Genomic DNA, 26,200 nt, shown 5'->3' on the forward strand with positions numbered 1-26,200 from the left:
ACCTGGGAAGACCTCAGGAGTTTCTCTTCCTTCCCACCCTTCCCTGGAACTGGCGTGGACCCTAGAAACAGCGGACAAGCGTGTTTGGGGGCTCCTTATGTCTCCTCAGCTAAAGGCAGTAGCTGTGCAGTGTGGTTTCTCAGCCTCGGCAGCACTGACTTTGGGGCCAGATGGTTCCTTTTGCAGGTGGCCTTCGTGTGCACTGTAGGATGCCGTGGTATCCCCGGCTGCTACCTGCCGGGTGCCAATAGCATCTCTCTCCCCTCCCCCCAGCCAGCCCCAGCTGTGACACCCAGAAATGTTTCCAGGCATTGCCTTGACGGGAGACACTTTCGCTCCCCATGCAAACGGAGAACTGCTGCTCTAGAGATTCAGTGAAATGCGTGGAGGCTGAGTGAGCGCGTTTCAGCCGAGGTCCAGGTGGCTCCTGCGTGGCACTGCAGTGGGCCCGAGGGTCACCTTCACAGGCCCCTCAGGGTCACTGATGACTATTCCCAGGAAGGATCGCTTAGCAAAGAGTTGTCACCACCTCTTGATTCAGTACTTGGCACGACTGTCCTTAGGATGCTTCTAGTTGAGCCAGGCAACCAGCTCTGTACCCAAGGAACATGATGCGTTCTAATTCAGCACACTTCAATCCGCTAATTAGGGAACTTTCCAGAAAAATGTCACTTCCCAAATCAAAAAGGAAAGGGCTGAGATGTCAGGTCATGGAGAAAAGAGAGGGGAACAAGAGCAAAGTGACAGTGAAACTTGAGAGACGACAGCAAAGGACCAGGAGCTTTGAGGTCAGTGGGTGAAAGGTTAACCCCTCTTGGGCACCTGGACGAATTTTGACTTCTTATTTGAGACAATATAGAAGGGTCTGCAGTTAGTTAGAAAGTCTGTCCCGTTGTCTGCCTCAAAGACCTTAGAGACGCAGGCAATGTACACATTGTCAATTATTTCAGATTATCTTCGCCATTTCTTCCCTCCTCGTCCAGCTGCCAGCGATTAAACGTGAGCATCTGGCGGCAATTTCAGTGTGTCGTCAAGTTACTCCGGCAGCGTTGACTGGCTGTGTCGCACTCCGCCGGCTCGGTTTCTTCGGATGAGAGGTTGGGAAAAGAATGCAAAAACAAAAGCCACCCAGTTCCTCCCCCAGCCATTAGAAACATGCTTTAGAATGGGAAACAGGGCACAGGAATCTCACCGAACATCCGTTTAAGCTGCACCACGAGAATTCTTCGTAAATTCTTTCACGCGGCATCGTAAGGCTTTTGTTGGCTGCCTAGGAAAGGGTGGGTAGCGGGGCGTTGAGTGTCTATGTCTTCTGGGAAAGCCATCAGCATGGCCTTTCCACGGCGACTCTGTAGGTGACAATATTTCAAGAGCTGCTCGGAGATACACTCATGCTCTCCATCCTAATATTTAATCCGTGCTGGTCTCTGTGCAGGTAGGTAGGACCTTTGCTAAATTCATATCACAGGGTTCTGTTTTTAGCTTTGCCAGCACAACTTTTCTCCATACCTACCTTCTCTCTGAAACAACTTCATCTCTTTTTCCGAGACACATGCTGACCTGGGCTTCAGCTTGAGTCCTTTGCTGGACGTGGTCTGTGGCCTTCTTCTTGCTTGCTAGTCCCACCAGGGCATTTTGGGCTGGTAGGTATTCAGGTATCCAGAGAAGTTACGAGATCTAAGGACTTCTCCTTCTCGGTAAGAGGAGTTACAAAACAATGATAAGGATTTTTCCTGTATTATCAGCAACAACCCTGTTTACCCCATGTTACAGGTGAAAACATTGTGATTGAGGGGTATTTATTAGTCACTTGCCCAAAATCACAGAGAAAAGAATAATGAAAGAAGAGGTCATCTAAGTTCTTAGTCTCCTTTTAAATTTTCACTTGGAAATAAGTTTTGAGTTAAAAATGGGCAGTCTTTAAAAACCATAACAGCCATGGAGTAGCTCCATCTTCATTCTCAAAATAACCTGTCTTTCTGCATTACGTTTTCCAATTCAGAATTGCATACAGGTTACTCACATATCACTCAGGTAGCGGCAATGCAAGGGAAGCACACATTTCTTGCATTACTTCATTGCAAGCAGCGTTACGGCTTATCTTTAATGTAGCCCAAGTCAATAGAGGTCTCACCTGTGGCCTTGTGTAGTCTCGGATGGATGGTACAGATTCCCATCCCCCTGAACACTGGCTTTCGTTTAACAAGTGCTCTCACGGCCCAGAAGCCTTTATGACTTGCATTTCTTCAACAAGAATTCTTAAGGTAGAACAAAAGAGAACTGTGGGTTGAATACATTTGAAATATGCCGCCCTATACTTATACATTTATGACCAGTTTCAGTTGGTTTCAGGGAGTGTTCTTTTATTATTTAGACCATTTAAAAAAAAAAAAAACGAAAGAACAGCTCCCTTTAACTTCAAAGAATCCTGGATTAAATTCTTGCCCACATTTTCCTCTTGGTATTCGCTGAGCAAAAAGGAAGACACAGGCTAACACCTCTTTGATTGTGGCCTGTGATCATGGTTTCCGGGAGAAGTTCATTAGGTGGGGAAAGTCTTCTGCTGAGCTGGGACTGCCTGGGAAAGGTTGGGACTGGATCCGCCCTCTGTCGGACCCGTTTAACGACCAGAAAACCTACAGGAAGGCGGTCAGGGCCACACAGCCGAGGTACCTCGTGGCTCCTTGTAAAGATGCTTGTCCGTTCAGTACATTTTTCTTGCATTACCCAATTCTTCCATAAAGTCAGCCGCAACCCACATTATCGGGGACTCCAGCTAGAACTTGTGGTGAGTAGGAAATAGATTAAATATAGGTTTTCCCTTTTCTCCCGCTGCCAAAAGTGATGTCAGCGGTGTTAATGACCCTTACCTCAGCCCGCTGCCGACGCACGGCCCCAGTGCCGACGCTGTGCTCTCCCCTCTGGGTCCCGGGCTACCGCGGGAAAGGGGATGATGGCCGGTAAGAAAAAACTGGGTAACGAGACCCTGGCTCACACGGAAAGTCAGGCACTTGCTTTCTTGAAAGCGATTGGCGATCGGATTCCAGGGAGAGAGCGGAGGACACAAACTTGATTTAGTGTTGCACAGAAACAGGGAAGGCAGGGGCACTGGGTCTGCGTGGCTTCCTTTTGCCTCATTACAGAACCGGCATTGCAAACACCTTTTACATCACGTTGTAAACGTAAGTTGTGATTTTCATTTCGGTCTACCGGTTTGTGTCCAAGTCCAGGCCGATAAAACCTAGATCCTGTATTTCTGAACATCACCTTCCCCCCGTCAAAAAAAAAGCTGATCTGAAATTACAATATAAACCTTCAGAGTGGACTGGAATTCCTCGGAGGGAGAACACTGCACAGGTAGCTCCCGTGCAAACCGAAGACAGACTGACTTTTATGACTTTCTTGTGCAGGTAGGGAAGATGGTATCATATTACCTCCGTGTCTTTCGAGTCCCAGGTTTATTTGGGTTGAGCTCTGTGAAAATTAAAGCTTCCTGGCCCACAGCACATGCGGTCTGACGTGAAATGTGGAAGGCTTGTTTTTCCCCACTTCCTCTGCATTGACCCTGGTATATACGGGCGCATACTAGGATTTGGGTAGAAGAGTGATTTGAGACACTTTGACACACCTTGGGAGGGGCCGTTGTAGATATCGACCCCTATTTGCTTTACCTTTCCCTTATCTTTTGTTTTATCAGCATGCTCCCCGTTAGGAGAAGGAATAGGAAATCACGAAAGTGCGTATCCTTTGGCTCCAAGGATTTCTGGATGTTTGTTCAGATTTTCTTAATATATCATTGACAGAATACATTTAGTTGTTGAGAACCAGATGCTGTTGTTGCTGTTTTAATCTGTCTTCTCCATAAGTCCCTAACGCTCTTGAAAAGTTTCCAGCCCCTCCTCCAGCCGGGGTGGCTGGGGAGGGAGAAAGGCAACTGCTGACAGCAGTCACCCCAGTGCGGGGCCGCAGCGGGGGGCCACAGGCTTGATGTGGATGGGCTCTCCCCAGTCACTGCCTCCCCTCTTCCCTGTTCATAAATACGTGTGCCTTTCTTCCCTGGTGGTCTCCTGAAGGCACCAGCCCTGCCAGAAGGTCTCTCGCTGGGACAAAGGGGGAACTGGAGCGAGCTGGCCTCTCACATGTTGGCAGCGCCGTCTGAATTTTCTTCCTTGGCAACACTGCGCACGGGAAGGGCCGGCCAGCAACCTTGTTATTTGCACCATCCCTCTCCCATGTGACTGGCACCAGGCAAAAGTGCTATTTAAGCAGCCCTGCTGGCTCGGCGGGTCTGTTACCCTTTGCCATTTACGACCGTGAAACCGAGCCTTTCCAGCTCACTCCTGGCCCGTCTTGAAACATGTTGGTTTCCTTCCTTCAGCTAAAATGGCTTTCGCCTTTCAACATACAGCAGCAAACATCTCGGGGTTACCTCGAACTTTATTTCTTGCGTTGAATCCTAACTTGGGAGGCACGGGTATGCATGTATGTGGTGGCTGTGGCCTTCAGGCCTTAAAGCAGAATGTTTTCTCCGCACTTAGGTCTGCCCTTCCCCGGGGTCTCAGCATGCCCGCACTGCCCCCCTGTACCTTGGGAAAGGCAGAGATTTTCCCAGGTCGCAACCTGAAGCTCTGTGGGTTTAGCTTTTCGTTCCTTTGTCCTTGGTTGACTCCCGTGTCATGACCAGAGCTGGGCTGGTCATGCTGCTTCCTGCCGAGGTGCGGGAAACCCCTTCAACGAGGGGTTTCACGGCCTGCCCCATGGGCCGGTGGCTTCATTTATCCATCTGAGATTGCACGGCTGTGAATGTTAAAATGGGGAACACCTGTGCACCGCCAGAATTACAACTGTAGTTGATACTGATGATTTAAAAAAGAAACAACAACCAACATTCAGCCCATTTGCAAGATTTCGGTGTGCTTAAAAACAGTACGCTTGCAGTGTTTAATAAGGGGTTTTATTACTACTGTGGGAGCCATCTGGAAGACTTGGTCAGCACTAAATTAGTGGCACCGTGAGTGAGCTGCACGGGCATCAGTGAGGCGGCTGAAGAAACAAATTGGGGGGCATGCGGTGGTGCGTGGCTGAATGTAATCGTGTGAAATAAGACATCAGCAGACCCGGGAAGGTAGGCTGTGGAGAGGGGAGGGGTATGTCCCAGGTACCACGCTCAGCATCCAGCAAAGGCAGAGCCAGCTGCCCACCGATGTTTGCTCTCCCAACCTTTCCACCTTTTCCCCCTCCTGGTTCATCCAGATACGTGGCCTGTGCCACTCCCTTAAGGATTTTGGCTTTTGGAAAGTAAAGGCAGGAAGCCAGAGGCTTTTTCTACTCTCAGCCCTCACACTCCTGCTCCTGCACCGTGAATTGGGAGTATGGGAGAGGCGTAAGAATACCTAGAAGGCTTAAAACGTTGGTTCACATTTCATATATTTTTTCATCACAGATTTTTTTTTTAAGAATGGGAAAAGATCTGAACATGGTCAAAATATTATTTCCCTCTCCTGTTTAAACATTTATTATTATACCATAATGTATATGCAGGAATTTTTCTGTGTGATACTCAAGAATGTTTTTTTTAAGTCACAGCTGTTTATATTAAGAGAAAGAAAAAATATGCTGTTTTGACACATTTCTTGAAGTGGAGGAACTTATTTATATGAATTTTTCTGGTTGGACCAACAATATAAGGTTTCCAAACAATGATCTCCATTGAAGAAAAGTCATTGCTGTGGTCTTTCTCTTCTTTTTTTCCAGCACAGTTGGATGAGGAACCCTTCCTTTCTGGCTACATGTTAGTACGTGACAATAGCCAAGCAACTTAACAATATTTTACTGCTGTTTCTTAGTAAAAGCACAAACTGCTGTTAATGCTCTGTCCGAGTATTTATCATTATGTTGCCCTTGACTCAACACATTGGCAGGAAGTTCCAAGGCATTTAAATACGAGAGAGAAACTTTTAACCAATGGCCGCGATTAAGAACACCCGCTATGGTACGTGTATCGTGACCTGGTGCTGTTCTCCGCTGCCTTCACAGGGAGGGCTCATCAGTAGCCTGACAGTGGGGAAGGCAGCCGAAGCTTTGTTTGTTTTTCAGCTCCAGCAGGCGCCGTGTAAGTGGGGCGAGTCCAGAAGATGTAAATTCCTGCCGGATACAATAACGCCATAAGCCATAGGTGTCAAGGAGCCTTGCTCAAGTGTTGACTTATTTGATAATGCTTTAAAAATTACATTTTTCATTACTGGCAATGGGATCGGGTGGGTTTTATCTTACGAGGAAACACACAGAAGGATACAGTAGATGCTGATGTGGTGATAAAATTTTGTCAAAATGCAATTTCCTGCTGCTAAATCTCGTGACAGGTGCATCATATTTCCGAGTTCCCAAGTTATTCCCCAGCGATGTAACCAGAGAGACTGTATCGCAGGAGCGTCGCCATTTGATATTTGCACAGCTCTTCTCCAAGGAAACGTTTTGGGGGTTTTTTTGTGTCCAAGTTATGTGTGTTACAAATGAGTTTTTGTATTCGTAAAACAGTGTAGCGATATTCACCTTGTGTGGTTGATGGGAGTCTGTTGGAGTTGTGTGTATAAAGGGTATTGAACATATATACACCCTTGTCTTCCTTTTTAGTGCGTATCATAATCTTTATCATTGCATTTTTATTTGTCACGTGGCAGATGTTTGTTGAATTAGATGACTGCAGGAGCCTAGTACAAGTATTGCTTTAAAAAAAAAACCACAAATTCCTAAATTATGAAAATGTACGATCTGCACCTCCGCTTCTGTTCCAGTGAGTTCTTTATTCATGCTCAGCCCTTCTTGATCCCATGTGTACAGAAGGATATTGGCAGATGAATTGAAGTCCACGAAGCACATGCTAAGGTTTGTCCGTAATGGTCTGAGAGTCCCTTTCCAGTAAGACTCATCAGAGCAATTGTGAACAGCTCTGTTTGGGAACTCTAGCTTTGGAGTCCTTTGGCTTCAGATAATAACTCTCTGGGAACCATTACCCAGCTTAATCAGCCCCTTTATTCACCATATTTGGCTCTCAAAGCTTTTTGGCTGTCTCCAAAGATCAAATGGGCCCTCCAAGGGCCAAGGCTGGCTGCTATAGCGACCATTGAAAAGCATATACCCAGGGCTGAGAAGGCAGTCACAAAAAAGGAGAGGGAACTTGAGAAGGCATTCCAAAAATGCCCCGAACGATGGCTGCATGATTGGAATGAGTATCACTCCAAGGTGGCCGGAGTGAAGGGCAGCTCTCAGTGCGGGGTGTGTCTGTTAAAAACTCATGTCATTACACCGTGGTGAAACTTAATGTATATTTATACACATGCACATGCAACACACACCCCTGTAGGAAGATACACAGATGGGAACCTCAGATGTTGGACCCCTGTTGCCTGTTTGTTGCCATCCAGCCCCACCCCCTTCATGTCAGTCGGGGTCACCGCCCAGGTGCTCTCACTTCTGCGTGGACTCCTGAGTTGTTGGCACCAGGAGGTACCCTTGGTGGCCGAGACATGTATTGATCAGGATTCACGAGAAAGGGCCTTGCAACATAGGAGGCTAAGACTTTGGAGGGAGGGTGTGTGGTGGAGCCTTTTACTGATACAGCCTTTTGATCGAGGCTTTTATTTCCTCCTATTTGGACGTATCTGCCTGTGGGAGACTCCAGGGGTGATTTGCCGGTGCCCCGAAGTAGCAGATTGCCACGTCTGGCGAAGCCGTAGATTTTCCCCTTGCCATCGGGCTCCCAGACCCTTCCCGCCTGCATCCTTGCCGGTGGTCACAGGTGACGCCATGGCTGGACACAGTTTGTCGTTCGGCCATTTGGCCACGAAGGGACATGCCTGGAGCGCTCTTGTGTTTTTATGTGTTGTCTCCACGTGAAATCTGTATTTATAAGTAAATAAAGAGGCTGTTCATTTACCTGTTGTTTAGGGACAGAGTTAATGTTTAAAAATAATCAGAAATCGCCTCATCATACTAGAGTTCTCATTTGGTAAATTTCGTCTTACCTGAGCCATGATGTAAATACTGAATGCCGACCGGTGCCAGCCATACCCTCCTTCAAGGGGGCGGAGGGTGGAGAGAGGGAGAGAGAGAGAGAGAGAGAGAGAGAGTCAGTCGGAATGTTCAGCATTTTCCCTGAGTGAGTTTTGGAATCCATCACTGTCCTTGCTGCTGACGTGGATTATCACTGAGCACTTGGATCGCCCCACAGAGCATGTCCTTGTTGTCCCCATGCAGGTGTCCTGACCTGACATTGGAGGCTGTCCCCCGTCCCCCCCAGCCTGCACTTGTACACTTAACTCCCTCTGCCTTTTTCCAGGCGCCTCGTGCTCTGCTCCCCCAAAGCCACGTTCTTCACTGGCCCCGGCCCCTGGCGGCACTCTTATTGCCCCGGCCTCGTTTTGTTTGGTGCTCTCAGTGGGCGTGGCTTGGTCCCTGTCATTCATACAGCTCATACTTACCGAGTACCCACCGTGTGCTGGCCCCCGTGCTAAGCTGTGGACATGCCGCATGGAAGCAGTGTAAACACAGCCCTGTTTCCACACCCCCAACCTATTTGTCCTTCCAGACCAAGCTGAATGTGTCAGCCAGGCACCTCCCTTCTGTGCCTCGCCGAGAGTGTCCTGTCCCTCCTCCGTGCATCTGGAGCACAGGAGGCAAACACAGGGCCTGCAGGCCGAACCCGGCCCTCTGCCTTGTTCTCTTCAGCCTGGCACCTTGGTTCTACCCGGCGGCAGTGCCGAGCTCCTTGCCCCTAGTTAGGGAGCAGTTACATGTGTACGGTCCTAAAGTTACGTTCTGCCCTGTGAAGGCAACCACAAGGCTGATGTGGCCCCCGGTGAAAGTGAGTCTGACACCCCTGATGTAGAGCTTTCGTCCAGTGCATCTGTCATGGGATTCACCCCTTTCCACTCTGCATTCTGTCTATGAGCAGGAGCTTTCCTTCCGCTCTCGAATTTCTAAAAAGCAGGGCCTGTAGCAGAATTCGACTTTGTGTTCTCCATTGTATTTAATGCAGCCACTTTACTAATCTGGCATGTGTTTTTATTGACTACTGTCTTCAGGACACTCTATAAATAGGGATATTAACTTTTAAATGATGAAAAAAAATGGACCTCAGACTGGACTCTCTTGCCCTGACCAGTGTGGTTCGGTTGGTTGGGTGTCACCCCACAAAGCAAAACGTTGCTGGTTTGATTCCCAGTCAGGGCACATGCCTGGGTTGGGGGTTCAATCCCTAGTTGGGGTGTGTATGAAAAACAACAGATCAATGTTTCTCTCACATCAACAGTTTTCTGCCCGTGTTTCTCTCTCCCTTCCCCTCTCTCTAAAAAATAAATAATTAAAAAAAAAAGACTCTAATGCTGATACTTGAGAGCCAAAGAGGCTTCATGGGGTTGAAAAGGTGGGTCCCCTAGAAGGGATCGTATGCCCCTTGAGATCTGCCTTTTCGAATTGCAGAAAAGAAGCGTGCTTCTGCCAGAATAACTGATTTCTAATAGACCTAAATGGAAATCTTTTTTTTTTTTTTTAATTTAATGATTAACTTGGTCTGCTTGGCTTCGGCTTCCTTTTGTACCTGAAATGTTCACGTCAAACAATGGCACATCAAAAACCAAAGTCAGGTTTTGTCATGTGAAGCCTCGCAACTGGGAATTCTAAAGTACACAGGTGACTTTTAACCAAAAGAAGGTTCGGCATAGCCTGACCGTATACCTGCTCACCCTGAGTGGCCGTGGTGTTGCGCGGTGCCTGCCGTGTGCATTTTTGCCCGGATCGTGAGGACATCAAAGCGCTGTGTGTTTTTGTGTTGCTGAGCCTCGGAAACCTCCAAATCACATTGATTTGTTTGCTGACTTAATATTGACTATTTTGAGTTTGTGATTGCTTTGGACTCTTGCATTTTGAAGGGGGAAAAAAAAGAAGTTAAATACAGTTTGTTGATTTTATTTAAGCACACAGTACTGTTTGTGCCTGTGACTTCGGTTTATCTAATAGGCCCCCCCACCTTTAAAGCAAAATCCTAACAAAGTGAATTTTGAGATGACTGTGTTGATAAATTCTTCCTTTTTTTCTTTTTTTTTCCCCAGAATGAAGACCTAAATAACCTCAGCAAATTCTCCTCTAACTCATGGGTACCCAGACTCGAACTAGTTCATGATTCACAACCAGGACCTCACACCTCCCTCCTCAGTAGATGGTACGATGCATCCATTTCCGTTTGTTTACTTTACAAATCCTCAGGAGTCCGTTGACTGAACTGCATGTTCTTAATTGTGCCAAGCAAAAAAAAAAAAAAAAAAAAGCACTGTGACATCAGGACAATGAGTCTGCATAAACGTCATTTTCAACCGTCAGGACTTAGCCAGCCACACGAGCTGACATGCCCACCGCCACGCCACGCCACGAGAGAATGGGTTTCCTCTCCTTGCATCTACGAGATACATTTCATCTGCTGCTGAAACTGTGTGCAACGAAGCCTCGTTGTAAATTATTTCACACAAAATGGTTTGCGTTGGATGGAGAGAGTATTAAATATTTAACATAGGTTTTGATTTATATGTGTAATTTTTTAATTAAAATGTAACTTTTCTTACAGCGCACATCTTTTTTTTTTTTTTTTTTTTTTTTTGGATGTGGAACTGAGGTATGCAATGTTCTGTTGTAAAGAGTGGAGCGAATGCTTAAAACAAGGCCAACAAGAGTAGACTAGGGTACGACCCTTGTTTTAAGGTTGTAATTCAGAAAAAATAATATAAGAATCATAGTGCCATAGATGGTTCTCAATTGTATAGTTATATTTGCTGATACTATCTCTTGTAATATAGCCCTGGTGTTGAGCTGAGATCCTTACAAGAATTGATCTTAATTTTGTATTTTTCCTGTAAGGCAATAGGCCGTGTTCATGAAACTGAAGGAGGGTAGAGTCTGTCTACTAGGTATTCTCAAGCCTCGGCTTAACGATTGACAATTGAATGGAAGCAAAGTTATAAGAGAAGGAAATCAAAGTCTTCCATTGTACATACTGTACAGCGAAGAAGGAAACAGGGGAGATCGCTTCAAGTCAAAAGCTGTCTTTGGAATGAACGCTGTGGGTGTTTGTAAATTCTGGAAATTTCTTTCTATTCATAATAAACTAGAGACTGTTGATCTTTTCTTTCCCCCTCCCCCCACTTCTGTCAGCTTCCCGCTCCACCGGCCCCCTTTTCTTCTGTGCCCACACTGGGATTTTTCATTCTCGGCTCCGTCTTGAGGAAGATGGTAAGACGAGTGGGCGCTTGTCTTTAACCTCTAACCGGGAATTAAAATTCCAGAGAGTGGTGGGGATTTTGTTTGTTTTTGTTTTCATGTTTAAATCATGACCAGGGCTACATACATGTCACTCTCTTGAAGAGCTTGTCTCATGCTTTCTGAGAACTTCCAGTGTTCCGTTACCTAACTGGATAATCATCTGGCCCGTTTGGGTGCTAGCCTGTTAGTGATTAGTTCATAAAACTCAGTGTACAGCGAGCCCACGCAGTCTCAATGACCAGCTATTGAAACATCTGGCCAGCAGTGAAAATGCTCATCCTTTCTTCTTTGGGGAAGTACACACATATCTTGGAATTTTTTCTTGTGAAAAAGAAGTGGCAATGAGTCTACTAAAAAATACTGCCCACATAGTTTTTTTAAACCTTTTTACCAGGAGACTTCCTATAGGTTAAGTGAATCAATGCCAATGTCGGGCTCCCTCTGCATCTCTGAGAACTCTGTATCAGAAATTCCCAGAGCTACTGTTGAAGGAGCAGCAGGGCTGTGCTGCTGAGAAGAGGGGAGGCTAAAGGAAGGGGCCAGGGTTGGGGGTGCACTGCAGGGGCTGCTGCCCCTCGTGTCCTGGCTGGGGAACCCCTGCTCTACTCAAGGGGCGTAGAGACACATGGAACCCCTCTCGCTGCTAAGGCCCGTGTTCCTGTTGATGCAACCGGATGGCATGCACTTCACGGGCTGTTGTGTGAAGTTCACTGTTGCAGATTCTAATCATTTGCATGCTCATCAGTTTCTGAGATAAATAGGTCTGTAGTCATAAGAACCCATTGTTTTCAAGGGACTTGCTGCATTACATCATTTCCTATTCGAAGAGAATACTACCAATTTAAAAAAAAATCGGATTAAAAGGGGCTTTTTAAGATCCTTTCTGAAAAACACTTTGTTGAGCAAACAAACTTTCTTTTTCCAAGTACTCTGACTCATACTCTTGCTAATAGTGTAGAAGGGCAAGCTGCCCCGTGCTCCTCCATCGAGGACCTAAGTAGCTAAACCAATCAGTGCACACACTCGGCCCCAGTCGGTGTCCTGTAAAGCTGGTTGTGATTACTCGAGGAATCGGAACCTGGAATGATTATGACCAAGATACCTCTATGTATGGAATGAGCAGCGTGGATTGGGTGAGAACAGCCGTGAACAGACTGGAAAAATCCACCTCTTGGTTTCTGTTTCTCTGACGTTTTGTTCGGTTAAATAGCATAAGGGTAGAAAGTCATACTTAAGCTGCTCCTAGGGGTCCCTGAGCTGGATCTGAGGGTGGTCTCTGAGCTTTCCCCTATCTAAAACTGGAGGTTGCTGGTATTGAAGGCAGAGAACTCGGGCTCTGGCTGCAAGAAAAGGGTTGACCTTGAGCTGCATCAACTGCTCAGTCCTTGTGTTTGGTTCCTGTTGAGGAGACGTGGCTTGTATCCATTTCAAAGGATTTGTCGGCCCCCCAGGGGCGCATGTGCATGGGGATTCAAGTGGCCTCAGGTTCGCCTGGAAGTTAGTGGCTTTTTCTTCAGGAGACCAGTCTTTCTCAGCATCCTTTTTTAGAGTCGTAGTCAGAGTTTTACAATTTTCTTCAGTGGAAAGAACAGCTATATTTCATGACTTGGATGATATCTTTGTTACGGTTTTAAAGCAAAGGTCCTCAAACCAGCTACAAGTGAGGAGAATCCATTAATGATCAACTGCCTGAGTCAATAGGGACAGATCAGTACGGATGTTACATGGGTGGCTATTTCTTGCTCCCTTTCAAAGGTCAGGGACTCTCTTGCCTAACCTAGGTTACCTGCAAAAATGGATTTACTAAAAGCCATCTAGCCAGAGGCAGAGATCTTTGACCTTTCCCTCCCTGACTATTGTCTCCCAGCTAGCTGTCTTTTACACTTGGGACAAGGTGTTAGGAAATGACCTTACTGTACTGGGAGAAACGGAATCGGGCAATCCTGAAGCCCTGTTTCGTTCCTGAAGTCAACACGCCATGCGGTTGAAACTTTTACTTTTGTTTAGCAGAGGGGGTTCGAAGACGGGGGAAGGGAGCTCACTGTCCACTGACCCAAGTAGAGCCGTGAAAAGTGGGATAGATGTGAGGCGCTCCGCCTGCTTTGGCAGAGCTCTGCGGGTCAGTCCGTCACGCGAGGAGGCGCTGGAACCCCGGGCGCCGTGGGAATGAAGACCTTGACTGGGGAGAGACAGAACCCTGTGCAAGGCCTGTGGAGGAGGAGAATGAACGGAAGCCAAATGTGAAATCGCTTCTTTGCAATGGCTTGACAGGGGAGCTAAGGGTTCCTAGGACACCGTGAATGGTAGTTGGCGGTGAGGCTGCGTGCGCGTAGGCTGCTGGGACACTGGAGAGGGGGAAGCACGCGTTGCTAGGGATATGAAGACGTGTGACCTCGCCGGAGCTACAGCAAAAGACTTCTGGTCTGTGAGCTTAGCTGGGGAGAGCACAAGGGACCTTCTCGCAGTCGGTAGAACACCAACGGTTGAACACAGGTGCCTGTGGTCATTTCCAAGGCCAAGGCAGAGAAAACCTTGGAGGTCCTCCCATAGCTCCACGGTCAGTCTCCTGAGTGTAGGGAGAGAATGCATGGGACAGATGGCATGTCCTGGGTGGCCCCCTCTCCTTGTCATCAGAACACCGAGCGAGTGCCAGGAGGAGGGAGAAGGGTACTGAAGGTGTTGGACCCGACTCTTAAGGCATTTCAGTCCTAAGGAGCTCATTATCAGCTTAGAAGATCAGACAATGTATCACTGGGCTGGAGAGTTGTCCCCCTTCCCTCATTTGCTGATGAGTGGCATTTGGGATGTTGACATCAAGTGATCTGGTGTTTCAGACTTCCGCCATCCACCCTGCATTCCAGTCTCTCTCTCGGCTTCAGCAGTTCGAGTCTCCGCCGCTACCCAGTATGCCACGTGATAGGGCACGTTCCATGAGCAGGAAACCTTGTCTGTGTGTGCAGAGACATCTTGAGTGCTGTTTTCTTCATTTAAAACTTTTCTATCGGATTAAGAATGTAGTTCCTGGAACCGTTTTTCTTACAAAACTCTTTACACCTCTTGGCTGCAGGGTGGGCCCAATGAAATACATATATATTTTTTCATTTCATGTATGTGCAGTTTGATTTATCATCTTAAGATGGTGGTGCTGCCCAAGGTGCTACTTCATCTGTGTACAAAAGGACCAATGCATGGTCTGTATTGCTACCAAAACATTTATTGTATATATGTGTATAACATGTACTATGTATATATGTAATGGGTACCAGGCCAGGTATATATTTTTATTTAGAAGTGGTTCACTTTCCCAAGTTTTCTTTCTAGTGTTATGCTTATTTTCAGTTTTTCCCCTCCCCTGATTCTGTCTGGTACTTAGATCTGTAGTGTCTTCATCGTTAATTAAAGAAAACTGTCTAAATGAATTCACGGATGTGAATGCTAGTGATCCTTAATGTCTTTGGTTATGGGACATGAAACAGAAACCACCGATGAAAACTTGCTGGGGCGTTCGGTTGGGTCAAAGCAGTGTACATCACTTCACATACTTTAATAAACGATTTTGGAACAGAGAGGTTGGTTGGCTTCACCCTGTCCCTCTTCTGGTGGCTGGTGGTGCGATGGGAAGAGGGAGGGGTGCGGAGACGCGTGTCCTGTCGAGAGGCATGAGAACAGCTTGGCCAGTCCTCCGTGTTCGCGGAGATCCTGGAAGAGCAGGCCCCTCTCTGAGGGGCCTGGGCGGGGCCTGGGTGGGGCCTGGGCGGGGCCTGCATTTCTAACCAGCTCCCGGGGCTGCCGAGCTGCTCGCCCTGGTCTGCCCGTGGCACTGACCCCTGAAGAGCAAGGCCGGGGAATGGCGTTCCTCAGCCCTGGCTACACTCTGGCATCATCTGAGTAGCCTTGAAACAACTCGGTGGCCAGGCCAACTCCAGAGATGCTGATACACTTTGTCTGGGATGGGGCCCGGGCATCTGTCATCGCTACTTCTGCTGCTGCTGCCTCCGTGCCTTCTAGAAGATTCTAGCACAAGCGCAGGGCTGAGAACCACTGCTGGGAAGCCTTGCCCCAAACTGATTGCTGGGGTCACTTATTAGACATGTGGATCCCCTGAGCTGTCTGGGAATGTGTGCTTCTACAGGAGACTCTCTGATTTCTGTACTGGGGGAGCCTTTTAGGTTGTTTTACCACTAGCAGGGATGGGACACTTACACTTTTTTTTCTTTTTATTGTGTTGATTGGGGTGATGAATTTTGAAAATAATAAACCATGTGGGCAATATAGAAGCAGCCAACTTCCCCACTCCTCCCAAACTGAGCTTTTTTGCCTAAACAGTTTAGAAGAGATCATTGATGTGTCTTAAATTGTTCAGACAAACTCAAATGACTGAACACTTTAGAGAGTCACAATTTTCTTTTATTTTTATTTTTTGATGAACATCATGCCCCCTTCTCTCCTCTACCCTAATTTGGTGCTTCAGGCTGAGTGATTTCCTCCTCCCTGGCATTATGGATGATGTTTTCATTGTTAAGGAGCAGCACATAATATGACTGACTAGCGTGGATGTCATTATTTGACCTTCGCTTTATATTAGCTTCCATGTTTAGTCTTGGAAAAACAAAACACACACCTGATTTTTCCCTCCCAGTGGTATTAGAGAGCAAACACCGTGTTAACCTCCATTGAAACCACACACAAACATCACTAATTAGTATTAATTTGAGGGCAGTGCAGTTGAAATGAGTTAATGGTGTAATTTATAGCATCATTGTCCTATTACCTTCGCCCATATACAGGAACAAACTAGAGCAAGTACACCATCATCCGTGCAAGGTCTGCAAGAATTGAATGATCGTCAAGAGTTGTAGTACTTCACTGACTCCATTGCCAACATTCTGTGTTCATTCTAGATCAGCTGCCAGCACACCCATCAATGAGCTCAGTGTATCCTTCCGGCACCCTAGAGGCAGAGGCTGTCCTTGTCCCTACTTCCCAGCTGTGCAAGCAGAGGAGAGGGGTGCTGTCCGCGGGCAAGTCTGAATTCTCGTAGACACGCGGCAAGCCTGCGGTTTTTCCGTACTTAAAAAAAATTACGGTCTGTCCATTGAAAACTACCACTCCAGCCGCCTGCGTGATTCATTTGCTGAGCAAATATGATCGATCTCACAGGAGCTCGTGTAAATCTCTGTCCACCTTGTAACTCCCACCCTACAGAGTTACATTTATTTCCATTCTTTATCTTTTTTGTCTAGTTGAGTGCATTCGTGTCCAAAGTCATGTTCTGGCTCCCTATTTTTTGGTTGTCTCAGTAAGTGCCCCTCTTTTACCAACGGAACAGAAAAAGTCAACTTTATTTTAGGAACGCACCAGGGCTGTAGGTGGGGTGAGACGGTCGGGGAAGTTGCACAGAATCCACATGTGTGTGTTTCTAGGTGTCAGGGTTTACATGTGATCTCCTGTACACTCTTGGAAATCTGCACTTACGTTATCCGTTTGACATGCTCACAATTCGATAAATGACCAAACTGGCAAAAACCTGGGCGGCGAGGAAGCCTGAGTTACGCGCTGAACTGGAGACTGAGTCCTTGCCCGAAGCGAAAGGACAGCTGAAGCTCAAGTACAGGGATCTCCTCCCTGCAGGGGGGGAAGCCGGGTCCTGAGACCCTCCTAAGGCTGCCGGCTGGCTCTGGGAGTTAAACTGACAAACACATTCACGGGCAGAAAGCACATACATCTATTGAATAAAAAATTTACATGACACAAAAGCCTCATAAGGAAGTGAAGACCCCAAAATAGTTATTAGATCTGAGTGTTTTCACGTGAAGCTTGATGAAGAGGGAACACACGTGGACGAACTCAATAGGCTAAGGAGCACGAGGTAAGTGTAGCCAACCCCGGGGAAACTTAGCAAGTCGTGTGGGTCGGTCAGATTCTTCTCGGCATTTCTTTGTCTTTAGAAATAAGAATGCTCCAGTCCTCCGGGCGTAGGGGGGGTGGCTCTCACAAGAGAGTTTTATGACCTGTGTCTGGGAGCCGAGTGGGAAGAAGGTCACAGTGACCTCCTTCTGCTGTGTTCTCAAATCCCTGCAGCTGGAAATATTCAAAAGCCAAAGGACCCTATTTTGATGTAGCATTTCCCAAATACCGCCAGCCCCCAGCGCTTCTCAAAGCTTGGACTGTGCACCAGCCGAACAGAATTTCCTGAAGGATTTACAGGGATTTTAACGGGAGCCTTAGGATACAATATTAGCAACAGGTTGTTTCTCCCCGCCCACCCCACTACAGCCCTTCTGTCCAGGATCACTCTACACCCGGACGGGGTTGGGGGGGACGTGTCAGAGGCGTTTACCCCCATGCCCAGCGTTGCTCCCAGTCTCGGGCCTCACAGCCCCCCACTGTAAACGTGAACAGAGATGATGCCACTGAACTTCCTCACTGCTCCTGAAACCATCTCTATACCAGAAATCAGTCAAATGAAGTGTAAACGTATGTAGGAAATAGCAGAAAAATAGGAGAATTAGGTAAATTTGCACTTACAAAATGATAGTACTATCCTGATTCTATAAAACACGCCCCCATATTAAGAAATAGTATGTCTGATGGCATTATCAGTGACTCTCATCTTTTCTATTCTGCTGTAAGTTTTTACAATGATCTTGTCTCATTTTCACAATGAGAAAGAAAACAAAATATTAAAAAACCACAAAGGGGGTTAGATAAGACACTTGTAAATCATATATCACACCACTCTGTGGTTGATAAATCAGGAGCCAGCCAGCTATGGCCTCTGAGCCCAATTCAGCCCAGCTGCCTGTTTTTGCAAATAAAGTTTTATTGGCACTGGGCCGTACTCATGCATTTAAGGACAGCCTGTGGCACTACAACAGCAGAGTTAAGAGTAGCTGTTGCAAAAACGTGCGGCCCCCAAAGTTAAATACGTCCTATCTAATCCTTTATAGGAAATGTTTGCTGGCACCCGACTCCCCCAGGGATAGATGTTTCTTATGGGAGAGAGTTGGCAGGAGGCAAAGACCCTCGCCCTGGGCTTCTGACACTCTGGACCTGCTCTAGGAGCGTCTTGGAGCTCTTCGCCACTGTGCTCGTGCTGTCGGGTGGTTTACCGTCCCCTCTTAATGAATCCCTGTGCACTGCCCATTGGTGTGCTAAAAGGACTTCTTCCTGTCTTGTCGACAAACACCAAAGTACTTCTATAATTAGGCACACAGAGCTGGATGAGAGTACTAGATCTAGAATGATACTTTTTTTTGTCTTGGTGCTTCAGTTACAGGTTGTCCTTTTCAAATAGAGGTTGGGTTTTCTCAAGAAATTCCAAAGGAAGTTTAAAGTCGATTGGGGCCTCCAGAACAGTGGGGCCTCGGCTGGTGGCAGAGACGTGGACGGACACCCCATCCGGGCTCCTTTGCTGACTTGTCCTCACCTGCGGGGCTGAGAATGATCATCAGTGCCACGAACACACATTCAGGTCAGAAATGTAACACCTGCTAACCTATGAGACCCGGATGAAAGACTGGCGGATCACTGGATTAAAAAAGAACCGTGGTTCTAAATGGAATCACTAGATAGGGAGTCAGTTCCTTTTTTTTTTTCACAGCATAAAATCCCAGTGTGCTCTCCTTCATCACACCCTCAGTCTTATGGAGGAACTACCGTGTGCTTGTGGGAGAGATGCAATGCAATGATACAGTGCCCGCCTCCTGTTCCCAGAGTCATCTCAGATCTCTACTTGTCTGGACACTTGTGTACAAGGAAACTGGATTTTAGTTTCACCTGCCCCCCCCCCACTTAACATGACTATAAAATTGTACTGATGCCAGGTTGATTAAAATGGCTTCTGAAAGTGCTTTAACGCCCGACGCCCAGAGAGTTTGGGCCTAGTCTCATGAGCTCAGTATTCAGCGTGCGAAGCTGGTGCACAAATCTGAAGTCGTGTCCTGCCCTAGGGGGTTGCTGAAAGTTGATCTGGATGGCCCGTAAGAGTGGAGAGTGGGGGACAGGTGCAGCCCTAAAAAGGGAAAGCAACCTGGGCAAAGGAAATTCCAGAAGGCGGAGTGAGGCCAGTCAGAGCAGGCAGGTGGGAAAGGACCCCCACAGCAGACTTTCAAAGAGGCCACAAGGAATGACAGAATCACCAGGGGTGAGTGCTGGATGGAATCCTTTATCTACTATGTGGCGCATTTTCTTTTTTCCTGTACCGTCAAGGAACCAAAGTCCCTGTTCTCCTGCCCATGAGTTCAGAACTCCTCCTGGCCCAGGTGTAGGGAAGCCCAAGTAACACCCACAGCTCACATCTGTCAAGCGTCTTTGCTACATGCCTGTCGATGGTCATAAATCAGCTCTTGTGCCCCTACAACCCTTCATCCCAAAGGTTTGTAGATACTGCAGAGAACACCATTTGACCCAGTACAATGACCTAGGGCCTACAAAGGAAATTGCCCGAGGCCCCTCAATGGGTAATTGTTGATGTGAGATTCCAACTCACTTCCCCTCAACTCTTGGAAAGTTTCGATAATGGAAAGGCATGAAACCCGAAAAAACAATGATGTTTTCTGGAATCCTGACATAGAGATTTACGACACTAGGCTGTCAGAAAATGCCACGTGGAAGTCCTTGAGGTTTCAGTACTCCAGGCACAAACTGCACTGCCTCCCCCGCCGCCACCTTCCCAGTCCAGCTCCTTCTCCGGTGCTCTCGGGGCCTTCCGGGCTGGCCGGGGTGAGAGTGCCGCTCAGCTGTCTCGTTAACCTTCTGAAGCCTGCCTGTTAATTAAAGGCTTTTCCTCCTGGGTTAAGTGAAGCTTCCCATTTACTTTTCACAGAAGATGACAGCCAAACACACATGCACATGCACACCACATTGCACGTATACACACACATGCACGCACATGCACACCACACCACACACACATGCTCATTCATACCCGCCCACCCCACACACATGCCACCCCACTCATGTACACACGTGCACACATGTACAGACCACACCACACACAATGCACACCCCACTCACACACATGTACACACATCACACACATACATATTCTCATACAACATATCACCCATACACATAGGCACACAACACCACTAATATACACATGCATGCACATACACACACACCACACACATACATTCACACCCACACCATACCATCCATATATACACATGCAAACCACACCACTCACACACACACATGAGCACGCACACACACACACCACCTGCACACATATGGATATACATGTACAACAGACACACATGCACATCACACATGCACACATGCAGAATGCATACCAGATCACTCACACAACATGCCACACACAGGTATATATACACACATACACATGCATGCCACCCACTCATACACACACACACACACACACACATCCATATGCGTATCACCCCACACAGCCCTACGCACACAAGTCAAGGAGGAAATGTTAATGACGCATCTAAAACAGCCAACCGATTTTTCACATCAGCAGCATGTGTCTGGTTTAAATTCCAATTGTTCATTTAATTTGGCTTCCACCTCTCACCCCTACCCCACCCCAACTACTCCCCTTAGCAGAGCCCCATCCCCCGCATGTAAAAAAAAAGAACAAGGCAGAGCTCTGAATCTGGTTTACTTCATCTGTTAAAAAATATAATACATTTGGCTGAGCTAAACAAACTTCTTCCTGAAGAGAGTAACCCGACTATTGGTGTGCGCTGAAATGTTTGACAGATGGGAATCTGTGGAGGGGGGTATTTCTTTTCATGATCCTGTGACTGCTTTGGTCCTCGTCTCTGCTGCTTTGCCACAGCTAAGCAACTTTGCGCAAGCACGCTGCTCTGGGCCGCTGCCTCTTTGTTTATAAAACACGGAGGTTATCTGATCCCAACGGGGGCCTGGAAGCGCGTCCACATCAAAGCGCACGCAGCGTGCTTCAGGGGCGGGGCGTTCGCGTTCCTGCTGGGACTAGGACGCGGGGACTGCCCGTTGACTCGCCAAAGGTTCCAAGCAGAGAGCTGGTTTCTTACAATAACAGAATTTCACCACTTTTGTGATTCTCTGGCACCTTTTATAGAATCAGGGACTGGCCCAGGTCAAAAATATGAAGTCAGCAAAATTTGTCCTAACTTTTCTACACATCGGGTGAGGCTGGCATTTGTCCTTTGCCAAATGCTTTCATGGGACCCCAGGTCTTTCTGGCGTGGAGAAAACATATCTGAGAGCCAATCACTTTCCCCCAAAGGTATATTAAATTAATATATTAGCTCCCAAGGAATGTGCCTCAAAAAAGAAAACCTACCCAGGAAAAAAGAACCCACTTCAGCCAAGGGGAGCGTACAGCTGAAAATGGGATTTTAGGTGTCCACATGGGGAGGTGTTTAGTGGGAGGTGATTAGTGTAGTTGGGGAAGATTTAGTACTCTGTAGGCACTGAGCCTTAGAAGGAATATGATAGAGTGGTCCCTTTCCCTTATATGTAATTAAACATAAAACTTTACGCCCAGGCTGGCGTAGCTCAGTGGATTGAGCGCGGGCTGCGAACCAAAGTGTCGCAGGTTCGATTCCCAGTCAGGGTACATGCCTGGGTTGTAAGCCATGACCCCCAGCAACCGCACATTGATGTTTCTCTTTCTCTCTCTCTATCTCCCTCCCTTCCCTCTCTAAAAAAATAAATAAAATCTTTAAATAAATAAATAAATAAGACTTTACTTTGACAATGCCATGAAACTTGTATGTTTGCTAAATTAAATTAGCTTCTCTGTAGGTTTTCAGGATAACTTCCGTGTTGTATATATACATTAAAGCTAAACTTATTTTCTCCTTTTTCTGGTTGGGGAGGGGGCAGTGCTCTCCAGTCCTGGGTTTAGCTTGCCTGCCCTCACATCTCTGGAGTCGTCTTCTGTGGGTGACCACGCACGCCGCGCCCAGGTGTGACGTCGGCCGTCACCCACTCTGCAGCGGACCTGGCTTACCCACTGGCAGCAAAAGTACTAAAGCAGGAAAAGAATGAAAGAATTCCCCTTCTGGCTGACAAACAACTGCTACTTGTCACCGCTAATGGGAAATCTATTTTTGCTCTTCCGTGCCCCAGCCATGGGGCCGATCTCCGTGACACAGAGCAACCCCGAGCCAAAAAAGTCTGAAAAGAGCATTTCTCTTCGGAGATGTAAATGCAACATTTCTTCTCCAGGAAACTGCGCGACAGCATTGCAGGTGAGAAGGCTACACCCACTGTGTACGTTCCGTGAAAAGGTTGACCACTCTCCCCTCAACGGCCAATGAACACACACACAATCAGCCATCCAAGATTTTCACTGAAGATGACACGCAGATGGAACCTGCCATTTAAGCTTCCCCATTGTGGTCGTGGAGAGATGAGCTTTTATTCCAGCATGGGAATGCGATAGTCCCAGGCCAACCCGGAAATCCCACTGACCCACCGAGAGGCCTTGGGAAAATTGCTGGCCTTCTCAGAGACCTACCAAGGGGACGATGGTGTCGTTCCAGCCACTCTGGTCATGGGCAGAGCCCTGGGCGCCTCATACATGGTAGGCATTGTATGATGATTTAATTCCACACATCTTTACAACTTTTGGATAACATCTCTTCCTTTGTGCCAAAACCATTTGCTTTTACCTTTCGTACATGCGACACCGGCGAGGCCTCAGCCCCAGGCGGTGCGTCCTTGCCTGAGGTCCTCCTTCCACCTTTCTGGTGAAAGAGGCCTGTGTTCCAGGAGCCTCAGTGATGAAGCCGCAGCTGGTATTTGGCTCTGACAGCAACACTTCCCAGAAATGTGCTCCCGCGGCCTCCCTGCGCACAGAGCTGGCACCCACGGGGAAGCCGGTCGTTAAGAATAACGAGCACGCAAGCTCGTTCTACCTTCATTCCAGCTGCTGCTGTTGTAGCTCCTTGAGCTGCGGATGGAGACAGGCAGCCCTCCTCCCTTCCAGGCTCGGGAAGTCTTCCAGCGGGACTCTAGTGGGGCCCGAGTCTCACGCTCTCACGCTCCCTTTCCGAAGGCTGCTGTTCTCTTCCGACCCACGAGCCTTCTCTTGGAGGCATTTGTCTGTTAGCAAATACCCCTGCACCGTGTGGTGCCAAGGGGCTCGGCGGAGCTTGAGTTCAGTTCTTTTTACATTTAAGACCAAAATTAATTTTAACAACATTTAATAATCAGATGATGTATTATAGAATTGTAAATAAAAAAAATAAAACCATATTTAAGGGGAGGCCGTGTTTCTCCTTATTTGTAGCCTCACTTCTCCTCACCATGATGCTCTGAGAGAGCAGGGTATCTGGGGGGACTTGTGCCCCTGAGGCTGTGAAGGGGATGTTTGGGAAGACAAGGTGGGTAGGCTGTACCCAGCAGCCCCTGCACGCCCCCCCCCACCCCCTGCCACCTCTCGGCCCCTCTCCTTGCTTCTCGTCTTCCCCCACTGCCTTCATGTCCCTTCCCTTCCATCTCGGGGCCGGGCCGACCTTTCGCGGCATTATTTTTAGTTTTGTATGGCAGCCCTGACTTGTTGCTCTTGTGGTTTCTTTTCCCCTTTACCAAGGATGTACGATTATTTTTCTGCTTGTGCGTTCAAGGGCGTCGGGAACATTGTGTGCTTATGGCTAACCCCTCGCATTTCCCCGAGGTGCTTTGTTCATTTGCTCATGAACTTTTAATTTTTTCCAGGCTTGCGTGTTCTGTCCAGACTGCAGCGTTTCTGGGGCTGGGCTGGCCTCTTTGTTTTGGGGAAGCTCACTGCTGCACAGTCGGGCCATCTGACAGTTGTTATCTGCGACCTGAGAGGCAGAACTGCCAGCGACGAGAGCCAGAGGCGGCGATGAGCGGCTCCTCTCAAAGACCTCCCAGGGCCGCGGCCCCCAGCACCATCTGGGCAACCCCCCCCCCCCCCCCGCCTGCCCGGGGGAAAGAGACCAGCGTGACACCAAGTGTTCACGGGAGGATGAACCACCTCTCCACCTACCAAGGCCGGCCTCAGTCTGTCCTCACGCCCCTGACAATGGTGAGAACCATCAGATGTCCACTGTGACCTTCCCTTCCTCCTTCCCCTGTCTCCTGTCTCCTGTCTTTCCTGTCCTCTCTGTGTTTCACAAAAGCTCAGGGACCGGCTGCTGGGCAACAGCACTCGGGGAGCACACGCACAGGCCCATCTTCCACGCTGGGTTCGAGCCAGAGAACCGGGTCTTCCAGGAAGTCCCCGATCACGCTGGGAATACAACCCATGCTCTTAAACAGGGCCCACGCAGCCCCCAGCGACTGGCCACTGCCCCGTGCTCCGCCCCCATCCTCTGCCATGCTTCCCTTCGTTCACGTCCATTCGCATCAGTGCCCCTCAGGGCCGTCTGAAACGCTCTGGCGCTGGGTTGGGACCGCTGGTAGGTGCTTCCCGCTCACCCTGACCTCCGTCCAAGGCCTCCCTGCCCTCCCTTGCCCTGAGTGGCCTTTGTCTGTGTCCCCCCCTGCCTCGGTCCCTCTCCACTGCCTATCTCATTTCAGTTTCTTCCCAGTCTGCCTTCTTGTGAAATTACCTCTGTATGTATTTGTTTGCTGGTTTATTCACCGCCTTCACCTCCCCCCAACCCAAATCTTCTGTCTTTTTTTTCATGGGGAGCCCAGTGCCTGACGCCGAGTGTGTCCACCATAAATATCTGTTTGATGAATGGGTAACTCAATACTTCAAAGGGGACATAAGAAATAACAAAAATAATATCATACATAAGGATGATGATGATAAGGATAATAACAATGATGACGATCTGCTTTTTTGGTATTTTACCAAGTGCTGTGTTTCATGTACACGATCTCCAATCTTCAAAACAGTCGGGAGAGAGGATATTATTTATATATTTTGCCAAAAAAAAGGAGGCTTCCCAGACTCTGGAATGTTCCCAAGGCCACCCACCTAGTGAGGGACGGACCTGGCATCCATCCGCAGACAGGTCCGACTCCAAAGCCAACAGTCCTGCTTTCGTCTTGACCGTGATGTCAGACACACATAAACAACTCTAATACAAGCCAGAAAGCGATCGAGTCCATGAGAGGCGCAGATAAAACAGCTTGGGAGTTCAAAGGAGCAAGAAGTGGCCTCTGAATGAGGGGAGCAGGGAAGGGTTGTGACAGGGGGTTTTGTTTTTCTGGACCTGTGCCCCTGCAGGCCCCAGGGAGGGAGGGAGGGAGGAAGGGAGGACGATTTGGACCCGTGAGGGTGGACTGTGAAAGCCCCGGTGTGTTGAAGGAGAATCCCAGAGGGTTGCATGAGTGTGTATGTGTGTGTGTGTGTGTGTGTGTGTGAGAGAGAGAGAGATTATAGTAGGGACTAGACAGGCATGAGCGACAAGATGAGTTTAAATTCTGCTCAGAGAAGGGTACTGGTTGCAGTAGGAAGTATTTGTTTGATCCAGTTCTAACTCTGACTCTTATTTAAAGACAAGAGTACACATCTGTATCAATTACAGGAAGAGCTGCATGTAAACATCTATAATCCCACATTTTTGTTTAATCAGACCTCACTATTTATCTACAAAAAAAATGTGCAATATTTTCTTATTGAGTCATGTTTTAATTTCGGATCTAGTCTCAATGTTCCCAGGCCTGTGTAGCCTGGGGACGGGGTGCGGGTCACATGTGACCACTCTATCTCTTAATCCCAAGTTGTCATGATTCAGTGTCCCAATCTGCTCAAGCGGGACATCTGTCCCCTGCCACGTCTCTGCCCAGATTTTGCTCGAGTCTTCAGGAGCACAGCCCCGTGCTCCCAGGCAGGCCCTGTTTGCTGGCGACGCTGCGCCCTCCCTCTGCTCCCCGGCGCCGCAGTCTGCGCAGGCTCGTGGATCCTGTGCTTCAGACCCAGCCCCCACCTACGGCTCCAAACCGGAAG

The 26,200-nt window shown here is 48.0% G+C and overlaps 1 protein-coding gene across 1 annotated transcript in view; it reads left to right on the forward strand.

Moving 5' to 3' along the window:
* The window catches only part of IRS1 (insulin receptor substrate 1), a 58,671-nt gene extending 43,942 nt beyond the window's left edge, over positions 1 to 14,729 (forward strand). Inside the window, exon 2 of the mRNA XM_028509399.2 lies at positions 10,110 to 14,729. The gene's annotated coding sequence lies outside the window, so the exon portion shown is untranslated. The remainder of the gene's footprint in view (positions 1 to 10,109) is intronic.
* The last annotated feature ends 11,471 nt before the right edge of the window (positions 14,730 to 26,200 follow it).

Source organism: Phyllostomus discolor, chromosome 4 (assembly GCF_004126475.2).
Source record: "Phyllostomus discolor isolate MPI-MPIP mPhyDis1 chromosome 4, mPhyDis1.pri.v3, whole genome shotgun sequence".
In the NCBI taxonomy this organism is placed as follows: Eukaryota; Metazoa; Chordata; class Mammalia; order Chiroptera; family Phyllostomidae; genus Phyllostomus; species Phyllostomus discolor.